Source organism: Bubalus kerabau, chromosome 18, assembly GCF_029407905.1.
Source record: "Bubalus kerabau isolate K-KA32 ecotype Philippines breed swamp buffalo chromosome 18, PCC_UOA_SB_1v2, whole genome shotgun sequence".
In the NCBI taxonomy this organism is placed as follows: Eukaryota; Metazoa; Chordata; class Mammalia; order Artiodactyla; family Bovidae; genus Bubalus; species Bubalus kerabau.
Genome location: NC_073641.1, coordinates 20919947 through 20933228, shown reverse-complemented (window position 1 = coordinate 20933228; position 13282 = coordinate 20919947). Strand labels below are relative to the sequence as shown.

General features: G+C 40.3%; 1 long non-coding RNA gene across 4 annotated transcripts in view; it reads right to left on the bottom strand.

The window, feature by feature from the left end:
* LOC129633320 (uncharacterized) overlaps positions 1 to 13282 on the bottom strand; it is a 607349-nt gene that overhangs the window by 271180 nt on the left and 322887 nt on the right. The window lies entirely within an intron of this gene.

The following is a 13282-nucleotide window of genomic DNA, read 5'->3' as shown; positions in this document are numbered from 1 at the left end:
CCTCCATCTAGAGTCAGATCACATTGCCAGAAACTGTGAGAAAGCCTTTCCCCCACCACCAAAGCAAAGCATTTTTCTTAATTAGTGCTGGTGGCCTAGACATCTGGTTTACTCCCGGTTCTACACTAGAACCTTTATACTTTAAATAATTAATAAGGAAATTCCCAGTGATATATAGCTCCCACCCCCCATCATTTTCCAGAGACAACAACCAAAGATCATCATACTATGGAAACATTGAAAACACTGCCATGCCACTGTTTGCTCTCTGGGCAACCATGAGGATTTTGCTAAAGCTTCCTGTTGACAATTTTGGCACTCACCTTAAAAACAAAAATACTAGAATCCTGTCAACATTTCAACCTAGCAAACGATTGTTGCTGGGTATTAAATAAAGTAAGGAACAACCCATGTTGGTAATGTCACAATGCCACAGCATGGTGAAATATCACCATTACCTTATGGCAATTTCCTCTAAATCCTTCTAGAGCAAGATTTTTTTTTTTTTCACCTTACAATGCAGTTTGGACATAGCACTTATTTTCTGGGATATGTTTAGAGGTTACCATACCTATACTGTCAGATAGAGAGCTAGAAAAAGAGGGAGAGAGAGAGACCTTGAGTGCAGGCATAAACTGGTTGTATTTTTCAATTATCTTAAACCTAATGAAGTGTTCAAGTTGAGAACTTTCCTGCACTAATTACTTTACTTGAGAACTTAATAAAAGCTACCATAACATGATCAGAAAGCTGGCTAAGTAATTAAATTACTTATGTGTAAGTAATTACTTTCCTACTTCTGCAGCTGTAAGGTAAAACAGACTCAAAACAAAAGAAAATGCACATCAGCTCAAAATCTTATTTCCCTAAATACAAAATGGAAGTGGAAATTTTGAGATCCTACTGACTTAGAATGCACAAATGTCAGTCTATAAGCTGTGAAAAAAATTGTAACAGTACTGTCAGTTTCCTTAACTGCTCAACCAATGTACCCATTCTGATGTTCGGCTCAGTTCAGTTGCTCAGTCATGTCCAACTCTTTGCGACCCCATGAATTGCAGCACGTCAGGCCTCCCTGTCCATCCCCAACTCCTGGAGTTCACCCAAACTCACGTCCATCGAGTCAGTGATGCCATCCAGCCATCTCATCCTCTGTCGTCTCTGTCTCCTCCTGCCCCCAATCCCTCCCAGCATCAGGGTCATTTCCAATGAGTCAACTCTTTGCATGAGGTGGCCAAAGTATTTGAGTTTCAGCCTCAGCATCAGTCTTTCCAATGAACACCCAGGACTAGTCTCCTTTAGGATGGACTGGGTTGGATCTCCTTGTAGTCCAAGGGACTCTCGAGAGTCTTCTCCAGCACCACAGTTCAAAAGCATCAATTCTTCGGCGCGCAGCTTTCTTCACAGTCCAACTCTCACATCCATACATGACCACAGGAAAAACCATAGCCTTGACCAGATGGACCTTTGTTGGCAAAGTAATATCTCTGCTTTTTAATATGCTATCTAGGTTGGTCATAACTTTTCTTCCAAGAGTAAGTGTCTTTTAATTTCATGGCTGCCATCACCATCTGCAGTGATTTTGGAGGCCCCAAAAATAAAGTCTGACACTGTTTCCACTGCTGCCCCATCTATTTGCCATGAAGTGATGGGACCAGATGCCATGATCTTCGTTTTCTGAATGTTGAGCTTTAAGCCAACTTTTTCACCCTCCTCTTTCACTTTCATCAAGAGGCTCTTTAGTTCCTCTTCACTTTCTGCCATAAGGGTGGTGTCATCTGCATATCTGAGGTTATTGATATTTCTCCCAGCAATCTTGATTCCAGCTTGTGCTTCTTCCAGCCCAGCGTTTCTCATGATGTACTCTGCATATAAGTTAAATAAGCAGGGTGACAATATACAGCCTTGACGTACTCCTTTGCCTATTTGGAACCAGTCTGTTGTTCCATGTCCAGTTCTAACTGGTGCTTCTTGACCTGCATATAGATTTCTCATCTGATGTTCAGTTCAGTTCAGTCACTCAGTTGTGTCTGACTCTTTGCGACCCCATGAATCACAGCACACCAGGCCTCCCTGTCCATCACCAACTCCTGGAGTTCACTCAGACTCATGTCCATTGAGTCAGTGATACCATCCAGCCATCTCATCCTCTGTCATCCCCTTCTCCTCCTGCTCCCAATCCCTCCCAGTATCAGAGTCTTTTCCAATGAGTCAACTCTTTACATGAGGTGGCCAAAGTACTGGAGTTTCAGCTTCAGCATTAACTCAAACTAAAAACAAAGTTTTAGTAAAATTTCTAATCATGACAAGTTAAAGCAATTTTCAGAGTATTTGAAAATCTAATAATTCTGGCAAAGAGAAACTGAGAACTGAAAAAATTATATGTAAATCCTCAAGCTTTTCATTTACCTCAAAAAAGAGATGTTCTTTAAAAAAAAAAAAACAAAACAAAACATAGAACCCACAAGCTTTTTAATCTTAAATTTAAAAATAAGAAAAATACAGTGTCATAAAAATTATAAATATCAAATTTAAAATTTGAAACAGCAGGGACTTCCCCTGGTGGTCCAGTGGTTAAGACGCCCTGCTTCCACCCTGGGCCAAAAAGAAAAAATTTAAACAAATAATTAACAAAATAGGTAACAAATACATTAGGTTCTTAAAACAGGGAAAACAAAACTGGATTCCATTAACAAGCATATAAAATTACCTACTCCTCCCAATTAAAGGTTTTCCCTACAAATAATTGACTATTTTAAAACCATTCCAGGCTTCAATACAAATAGTTCATGGTATAGTATCATTGGGTAATTTGTACATATAGTATCATTTTTACATTTCCTTTGCTTTTTCTTGTTTCCCTTCTTTTACAGAAAAATTAGATTTTTTTTTTTCTTCTGTAATTAGATTAGAATTCGATTACAGCGCTTGTCCTTCTAGGGGACTCAAGTGTCAGGCCGGATTATAGCTCGGCCTCGGTGGGCCAAGCCCAGTTTCAGTTCGGTGCTTCCTCTCGAACAGCTGTGTTTCTAAGGGATGACGCTCGCCACAGCTGGGCGGCCGAGCCTCTGCCAAGCGGCCCAAGCTGAGGAGCCGAGCAGCGCGCAGCTGGAGGGGCCGAGCGCGCCCGCCGCCTTCGCGCCGACTTGGCCCTGAAATCACGGAGCCCCGTCGCTCTGCTAAAAGGACAGAGCACTCCCAGCATGGAAACAATTGCGCAGACCAGTAACAAAACCGCCCTCCCGGAAAACACTGCACCTAATGTAATTCTCTGCATTGGGGACCTCTCGGCAAAAGCCCTGGGAGGCATTTCTCTTCCTGGGAGGTTGTAGCCGCACGTGCGGACTCGCATCGTTCCTGCAAGGCAGGAAAGACAGCAACCTCCATTTTGCAGATTGGAGAACCAAGGTACCAAGCAGCCTGGTCACAGGGGACAGATCCAGAATCCATTTCACATGGCGCAGATCTCTGGGTTGTCCTGAAAAGAAAGCTACCTCCTTTAGAAATTGTGGAGGGGGGAATATACACATGTGTCTATGTATGTGCATATATGTATATGTGTGTGTGTTCAGTCGCTAAGTCGTGTCCCACTCTTTGTGTGTACATGTATGTAATGTCCACATTTCCTGTTATTATGGTAAGCTCTTTCCCCAGATTTGCCACAATATATATACTAAAAGGTTGAAAACAGAGAAGATGAAATTAGAAAAAAAAAGAATTAAAAGAAAATATTTTTTGTGTAATATAGGTGCTTCCCTGCCCCCAGCTCTATATGCATGGTCGTTTTTTAATGTAGCTTTTAGATTAGCTACTTGGTTGGAAGTCACATCACCCACCTGGATTATGAAGTATTTAATACTAGTACACCAAAAACTCAATAAAACTGAGTCTTGTAACATTTCCTAGGAACTTCTTTATTTAATAGTCCCTGAAATTGTATGTAGGCTACCTTGGACTCCATGATTAACTTTCAAGGCATGAAATTTATTTGTGTTTGGGGGGCATCAGAGTAATTGAAACAGGCTCACAAATCCGTAACCTCCCAAAGCATTACTTGTAGAGGAAAGATGTCATTATGTATTTTTAATGTATGTAGAAACTATTATCATGAATTTAAAAAATGAATTCCTTTTTAAGTGTCATTAAATTCATAGTGGCTCTTTGTCATCATATATTTTTCAAGTGATGCATTCTAAAAACATAATTACTCTCATGTGCAACTGTAGGCTAGACTTAATGACACACTTCTAACAGAATATAGATGATTTATGAATTGTGAGAAAACCTATTTAACTTTAACCCAGCACTGCCCAGTCAGAGACTGGTGAATTTGCCTGCGTGGCATCCCTTTCTCCTATTTCTGGATACAAAACCATAACTTCTGATGATTCTCTCAGGGAATCTTTACATGTTTTGGAGAGGGCAGAATCTATGCTTCGGCTTCCTTAGTAACTCAGTAAAGAAACCATCAGCAATGCTGGAAACCATGGCTTGCTCCCTGGGTTGGGAAGATCCCCTGAAGAAGGGAATGGCTACCCACTTCAGTATTCCTTCCTGGAGAATTCCATGGACAGAGGAGCCTGGTAGACTACAGTCCATGGGGTTGAAAAGAGTCGAACACAACTGAGTGACTTTCACTTCACGTCACTTCACCAGCTGGGATGGGCATGTAGCCCAGGCCTGACCAATCAGAACACCCTATCGCAATAGCTGGCAAGTGATTGATGCCCTGAAAGTCATATGACCCAGGACAGACTATTCAATGTTTTCCCTAAGAAGAGGAACTAAAAAGCGTCTTGATGAAAGTGGAAGAGGAGAGTGAAAAAGTTGGCCTAAAGCTCAACATTCAGAAAATGAAGATCATGGCATCCGGTCCCATCACTTCATGGCAAATAGATGGGGAAACAGTGTCAGACTTTATTTTTGGGGGCTCCAAAATCACTGCAGATGGTGACTGAAGCCATGAAATTAAAAGACGCTTACTCCTTGGAAGGAAAATTATGACCAACCTAAATAGCATATTAAAAACCAGAGACATTACTTTGCCAACAAGGGTCCATCTAGTCAAGGCTATGGTTTTTCCAGTGGTCATGTATGGATGTGAGAGTTGGACTGTGAAGAAAGCTGAGCACCAAAGAATTGATGCTTTTGAACTGTGGTGTTGGAGAAGACTCTTGAGAGTCCCTTGGACTGCAAGGAGATCCAACCAGTCCATTCTAAAGGAGATCAGTCCTGGTTGTTCTTTGGAAAGACTAATGCTAAAGCTGAAACTCCAATACTTTGGCCACCTCATGCGAAGAGTTGACTCATTGGAAAAGACTCTGATGCTGGGAGGGATTGGGGGCAGAAGGAGAAGGGGACGACGAGGATGAGATGGCTGGATGGCATCACCGACTCGATGGACGTGAATTTGAGTGAACTCTGGGAGTTGGTGATAGACAGGGAGGCCTGGCGTGCTGTGATTCATGGGGTTGCAAAGAGTTGGACACGACTGAGCAACTGAACTGAAGTGAACTGAAGATTTGATGTGGGAATCCTGGAAGAAAGAAAGAGCCTCTTCTTCTTTTGGGATCACAAATTGTAAGCAATAGATAAGCCTGGTTTCCAGAGTCCATTTTTTACCTGGTTTCATGGAGAGAACTTTCATGACAATGATCCAATACAGAGAGCAGGAGAGCAAAGCCAAAAGAGGGAGTGATAGAAAGGCTTAGTGGGCGATGCCAATTAAGCACCTGTTGCTAGATCTGTCCCCACTGGATTTAAAATTGTGAGTTAGTTAAAATATTTTTGCTTAAATTACTCCAGGCAACGAAGTTTTTGCCTAATATTGGAGATAAACACAGAGTTTGTCACTGAAAAGATCTCATTAAAAAAAAGATCAAAAATTGAAAACTATTGATGATCACTGCACTAAAGCATTTTCACAGTTATCTACTTCCTTCTTCCTAAGCTTTTTTCTTTCCCTGGTAGGCACAGTGCCACTGTCTTCATTCTTCTTCTAACTCTGTGACCATTCCTTCTTTGTCTCCCTCCTTGTCCCTGCAGTGTGGCTGCTTATATTTCTGTTCCCAGCTGTTTCTCTTCTCTATGTATTTTCTCATCTAATTTCCCCCATCATATGTCCAGTCGACTTGATGAATTGATCCTCAGCATCCATTCCAACCTCTTCCAAGAGAGCCCTTCCACAGAAGCTGGAAAGAAAAGATTTCAAAATCCAGATCCCTTGCAACAAGAATTCTGAATACATGCTAGGTTCTCCCAGTCTGATAGGCTCCAGTGAAATATTTAGAAGACAAATGTGAAGCAAGGCCTCACAAAAGTTTCCTATTGTTCTTGCAGTTGGCAAGCGGGGTATGGAAATATGGGGGTTTTGGCAGCAGGGCCCCTGGGGGAGATCACTGCGCTGCATGGAGAGCTGTAGCGGTGGTGGAGGTGGCAACCTCCTGTTCCCAGGACTGCAGCCACATTGCGAGTTCTTGAACTCCAAATCATCAGTGGCAGCTTCCTAATGCTTCACCACCATCCTCTTGGGACCAGTTGGACTGTCTTGTTCTGGAAGTCATTTCTGGAAGCCCATCTCTCCAGCCCTACCACTGTAATTCTAGAAAAAACTAGGTGGATGAAACTGGAGCCTATTATACAGAGTGAAGTAAGCCAGAAAGAAAAACACCAATACAGTATACTAACGCATATATATGGAATTTAGAAAGATGGTAACAATAACCCTGTGTACGAGACAGCAAAAGAGACACAGATGTATAGAACAGTCTTATGGACTCTGTGGGAGAGGGAGAGGGTGGGAAGATTTGGGAGAATGGCATTGAAACATGTAAATATCATGTATGAAATGAGTTGCCAGTCCAGGTTCGATGCACGATACTGGATGCTTGGGGCTGGTGCACTGGGACGACCCAGAGGGATGGAATGGGGAGGGAGGAGGGAGGAGGGTTCAGGATGGGGAACACATGTGTACCTGTGGCGGATTCATTTTGATATTTGGCAAATCTAATACAGTTATGTAAAGTTTAAAAATAAAATAAAATTAAAAAAAAAAAAAAAACTAGAGCGAGTGTTTGCCGCCAAATGTCTCCAGAATTCTCCCTGTTGACAACAGGGTCAAACAAAACATCTTGTGAATAGCCCAAACTCCATGCATTATGCAGCTGCTACTTCTCAGGCTGGCCTCATCTCCTGCCAGATTCCTCTTTGCCCTTTCACACACTTAACAAGCCAGCCCTCCTTATCATTTGCATATGATCCTCTGTTTTCTGGCATCTCCCTCTCCTCCTTGATTGCCTGAGAAATGTCTATGCAGCCTTCAGAGACTCCTCCAGAGAAATTAGGCAGCTGTTGTAGAATATCACAGCACTCTATGCTCAACATTTTTGCAAAAATCATGTTAGTGTATTATAATTTTTGTTTTCATGTTTATCCTTCAACTATCATTGAAATTCACTGAGGGGATAAGTAGTGAATTTTTCTTGGTTTTCCCAAGCCTATCATAATGTATGATACTTAAATGAATGGAATGGGAATTAAAACCTCCCTCAATTTATGAAAAGTTGCAGAGGCTTAAATACTTTTCCTTTCAGCTCCATCTCCTGGGAGAAAAAAGATCAGAAATAAAATTTTTCTACTTTGAAAAGACAGTATGTACATATGAAAACTTTATAACTTGTTAAAGAGCTTCAAGAAAACCCTCCAATGCCAGCCAGTACTACTAAAAACCAAGGAAATTTAAACTATTTCCTCAAGCCCACTATTTCCTCAAGTCCACGCAACCTGGATTCTTCTCTGTGACCCAGTCTGCTTTCCATTCTCTCCCTCAAGTTCAGGGAAATGAGACAAGCTACGGTGACAATTTCTCTCTCTCCTGTTATTCTTCATGCTTTCTACTTTGTGTACTCAAATAACTTACAGAATTATTTTTTAAACCAGATTTAAAGGGAGGTACCCCACATCTGACACCGAGGAGGAAGACAGTAGGCACAGAGAACTCTTAATAAACTTAATAAAAACTAATTTAGTGCAACTACAGACAGCATTTTAGTAGTCCCATTTTTTCCACACTTGGAGAAAAGTTAAAACTTACCTATTGGAAAGGATGAAATAGTGATGTTGGCAGAGTTTCCACACTATCATGGTATATTATGGGTATTTTAACCATGGCTCACAGTCCTTCAAGATATGAATAGAAGATAGCTGCCCTTATTGATCCTAAATATCTACTTAGAAGGGAGAAAATACCACATTCCAAACAGATGTCAGACTTAGTGGCAGACATTTAAACCTCAAAGTCTTTAAGGAAGAAAGAAAATTTCTGAAGCACAATTTGTAAACCCCAGAGATCCCCAGGGCCAGGCAATACTATCCTTGCATCCTCTGAAATGTACCAAGGGAACAAGGCCATCACCAGAGGCAGTTATTATTGATGAACCTGTACTTTCTCCTTCATGCTACTGTCAGCCTTCTGTTTGCCAATACTGATCCAACATTACTAGAGAAAAATAAAGTCCTTGTTTTCAGATTTTAATTTCTGAGGTTGGCTAACTGAACTCCTCGGTCATGACCGATGGAAAGAGAGCAATGTGATTCAGTCTCTTGCAGTGGTTTCTATGACTCATCTGGTGACCAAGTCTGGAGCTGGCAGGATTTAGCATTAGCCCTTTTAATCTCAGTTGGAAATGCTGTTTAGGGGCATCAAATTCCTGGTACACACGCATTAAGTACATGCAAAGAAAAGAAAAACAAACTAGTGAACCGGAAAATCCTATTAGGCTGCACAGACAAGGAATTTTAAAGCAGAGGTGAAAGTTACTTGCAACTTTCCCTGTGAGTCCCTTATAGTTACCTATCACAGTATCAGTTTCATATATTCTACAGGTTATATGACCCCCGAGGAATTAATTTAATATACACATTTACCCTTCACCCCAACCCTCAAGCAAATCAGAATTACCAAGTTTATTTGGGAAGCATTATTATTTTTTTTTTTTAACAAGGGCTCTTTATTTTCCAAGGAAAATTCGTTTCTTCAAGTTACAGATTTCACTAGTGAGTTAAAATGTGATGTATAAAAGTCTTACTTATGCCCACATTTTTAGGAATATATCTTTTATCTAGTTCTTACAGTGTGCTTCCTGGACAAGCAACAGCAGCTCATCATGAGGAACTTAGAAATGCCAATTTGGGACCCCACCCCAGACCTATGAAATCCTGAACTCTGGGACGGTGGGCCAAACAAATCTGTAGCTTAACAAGTTCTCCAGGTGATTCTGATGCATGTTAAAGTTTGAGAATCACAGATCCCAAGATAAGTATTTTATGAACAAAAGAATTAAAGAGACAATGAGTTGCCTGAAGTGGAAGTGAAAGCAGTAGTTAGCTGCTCAGTCATGTCTGACTCTATGACCCTGTGGACTGTAGCCCACCAGGCTCCTCATATCTATGGAATTCTCCAGGCAAGAATACTGGAGTGGGTAGCCATTCCCTTCTCCAGGAGATCTCCCGGACCCAGGGATTGAACCCAGGTCTCCTGCATTGCAGGCAGATTCTTCACCATCTGAGCCACCAGGGAAGCCCAAACATTCCCAGTGGCAATGATTCAAAAGCACCCATGCTGCTATCTGTCACATTTGTCAGTTACCTACATGCTATTATTAATAACTGTAAGAATTTTGTATCCATGTTGGAAAGGAAGAAGGTTGAACATTGAATTACTAAAAACATATTTTTGGGGATGAAGATTTGGGAGATTCTAGGTCCTATGTTTTACTATCAGGATTATCTCCCTTGATCAGTAGGAAAGAATCAAGGCAGAACTTTGTTTTTATGTATGTAAAACAGAGATCCATTTTGACAATGAAAACCCATGAAAGTCACTTTCAAGTAAGAGCCTAGAACAGTATCTTAGATTCCTGCTTTTGCGGAGGCCAGCCATGATCTTCCCTAGGGCTCCAGGTCTGAGAGCAAGAAAAAAAAGTTTTCGAGGTTCCCCTTATAGTTCATTTTCAGCACATAAGTAATATGTCTCTCCCTTGTTCCAAATACTTTCAAATAATTCTCTGATTAAGACTTCCAACAACCAACTCTTGCAAATGAGGTGTTTTCATTCCCTTTGTACTGTACATCTATTATTTCTGTCTGTGGAGCACCTAATCTTGCTCTTGGCAATAGCATACCTACTTCTTTCTGGGAACTGTTCCCTTTTTCATTTCATCCTGGGGTTAATAACAATGGTTTTTCTCTCCCCTTTGTTCCCCTGGGCAGGTAGATGATTCAGGACTACCCAGAGTCCTTCACTAGAATTATTATTAATAGATGCTGGAATAAATGGGACAGAGAAGCACTCCATTTTTCTTTTGAGATGCTCAGTTGGGGTGTTGTAAGCTTGGTGCTGCCAACTGCCATGTTTCTTGCTACTATTTGCTCTCAGTGAGAAAAAGGCCACCACACAGAGAAAAGCCAAGAGTATCATAGTTGTGACTGGGCTCCTAAGGTCACATGTTCTAACAATGACTTAGTCAGCTCTTCTGATGCTAGGGTTTACCCACCTCCCCCCACCCCTTCTAGGTCACTCTTTCTTAGCTAGATTAGTTTGTTTTCTGTCAGTTTCAGCTGAGAGTCCTGACTAGTTTACCAAAGTATGAATGATGGAAAAGACTTAAAGAATTTCCCAAGATACATACTTAGTAATTAGAAAAGACAGAATGCCTAGCTCTTCGTAGTTAATGTCCAATGTATTTTCGCTATTTCACAGCTAGTTATTATCTTTAAAATGAAGCCCAAAATTTATCAGATTAAATGCATTATGAAATTATTGGGTTTTCAAGTCATATAGTAAAACAAAACACCAAAACTGTGGGCCATAGAAGAAAATAATGATAAACTGGACTTTGTTAAAATTAAGAACATCTATTCATCAAAACAAAACACAAATACATTCACATATTTGTCAGAATACATTTCAATTAATACAATATAATCAATGGCTAAAACACTTGAATAGGATTTTGTAAAAGAGGTTTCACAAGGACCAATAATTATATGGAAAGGTACTCAACATCATTATTTATCAGGGAAATGAAAATTAAAACTAAGAGATACAACCAGATATTCACCATAATGACTAAAATTAACAACACTGACAATATCACATAGAGGCACAAATACAGAAGAACTAGGGCTTCCCAGGTAAAGAACCTGCCTGCAAATGCAGGAGACATAAAAGACACAGGTTTGATTCCTCCTAGCTCGAGGAAATCCCCCAGAAGAGGGCAAGGTAACCCACTCCAGTGAGGTCTATTGAGTCACAAAGAGTCAGACACTACTGAATCGACTTAATACATACAAACACAGGACTCCATACATTGCTGGTGCAAATGGAAATTAGTACTACCTCTTTGGAAAACCAGTTGGCCACAAGTGCTAATGCTAACTCATGCCTACTTCATGAATGCACAATCCTAATTCTAGTCATATCTACCAATAAAAGGATGAGTACAGAGGGAGAGGGTGGGATGATTTGGGAGAATGGCATTGAAATATGTATAATATCATATGTGAAACGAGTCGCCAGTCCAGGTTCGATGCACGATAGTGGATGCTTGGGGCTGGTGCACTGGGACGACCCAGAGGGATAGTATGGGGAGGGAGAAGGGTTCAGGATGGGGAACGCATGTATACCTGTGGCAGATTCATTTTAATATATGGCAAAACCAATACAATATTGTAAAGTTAAATAAAATAAAAATAAAAAAAAAGAATGAGTACATATGTCCATTAAAAATCATAGCAGTCATTCATAAAGCTGAAAAATGAAAATACTCATCAAGATGAGAATAATATCAGTAGAATACTACACAGCAATAAAAGCCAGGCAAGCAAAGCTGTAGTGAGAGAAATAAGGATGGTGATGAAGCCAAGCAGGATCCTGTGTGGCCCTTCCAAGTACAAAAGCATTTCTGTGTCCCTTTTTTCTCATTTGTAGGAAAAAGGCTTCACCCTCCTAGATCTTCCCTGAGAACTAAAGAGCAGATTCAAGCAGTTACTAATTAGTAAACTGAGGGAATGCAGAAACAAAGGAAAGGCAGTCAAGAAATAGTGTAGCCATGGGGCAAGGTCCTGAGTCGTCCTCAAGGGATGGCTATATATATATAACTATTTGATACATATCTCTGAATTCTTCTACAGAAACCAGAAGGCTGATGACTGAGGTTCTTGAAATACCATCCTTTTAGCCCACCACCAGCTAATCAGAAGAAAGTCTGTCTGTCTGTCTGTCTCTCTCTCTCTCACACACACACACACACACACACACCCTGCAGCTCTCTCCACAAATTTTCCTTTAAGATCTTTCTTGAAACTCATCAGGGAATTTGGGCTTTTTGAGCATGAGTTGCCTGTTGTCCTTGCTTGGCCCTTACAATAAACCCTTCTCTGCTCCAAACCCCAATGCTTTTGTTTATTTGGCCTCACTTTGCAGAGGACACAAGAACTTGGGTTTAACAACAGTGATAACCTCTGAATAGAGGAAAATTAACTGGAAAAAAAGAGAGGGAATTTTTAAAAATCTTGCTTTATATCTTAGTCCAGGAAGTAGCTACATAAGTGTGTGTATATATATATGTAAAATATATAGGAAAGAATTACACACTTTCCTATCTATGTATTAATCTTATCTAAGGGGAAAAAAAACAAATTGAAAAAATGCTACAAACATATCCTAATTCACCTTTTATCATTTTGAAAGTATTCCTTGAAGAACCTAAAACAGACACAAAAGTCCAAAGCAGAATAGACTTGCAATCATCTCTCATGGAGGGTCTGTGTGATACAACTGTGAAGCTCAGATCTCTGCCTGACTAAGCTGAGAAACACAAGAGAGTCTGGGAAATATTTGAGTATATTCCAGGGTTGTTAGGGGACAAGAGGTGATAAACTGATGAGCAGAAATAATTTACATATTGTTAAATCACCTTTCTTGAGCCACAAAATCACCCTAAGTTGAATTCATATTCTCCTAAACAGGAAAATAAAACTCATCACATCCAGCCTCACAAGCCCGCCGATGAACTGTATACACTGGTGAGCTCTGTTTTAAGGAATATTGTGTTATTAAATTACTATTTAATTGTATAAATATATCCACCTCTTCCAAAAGCACTCTTAAATAATTATATTTTCTCTGTATTTTTAAATTACCTTAGAATAATCCATAAATGGCAGAACATTAGTAAAATAGCATACACAGCAGGCTTATTATTTCTAGCTAATCATTAAA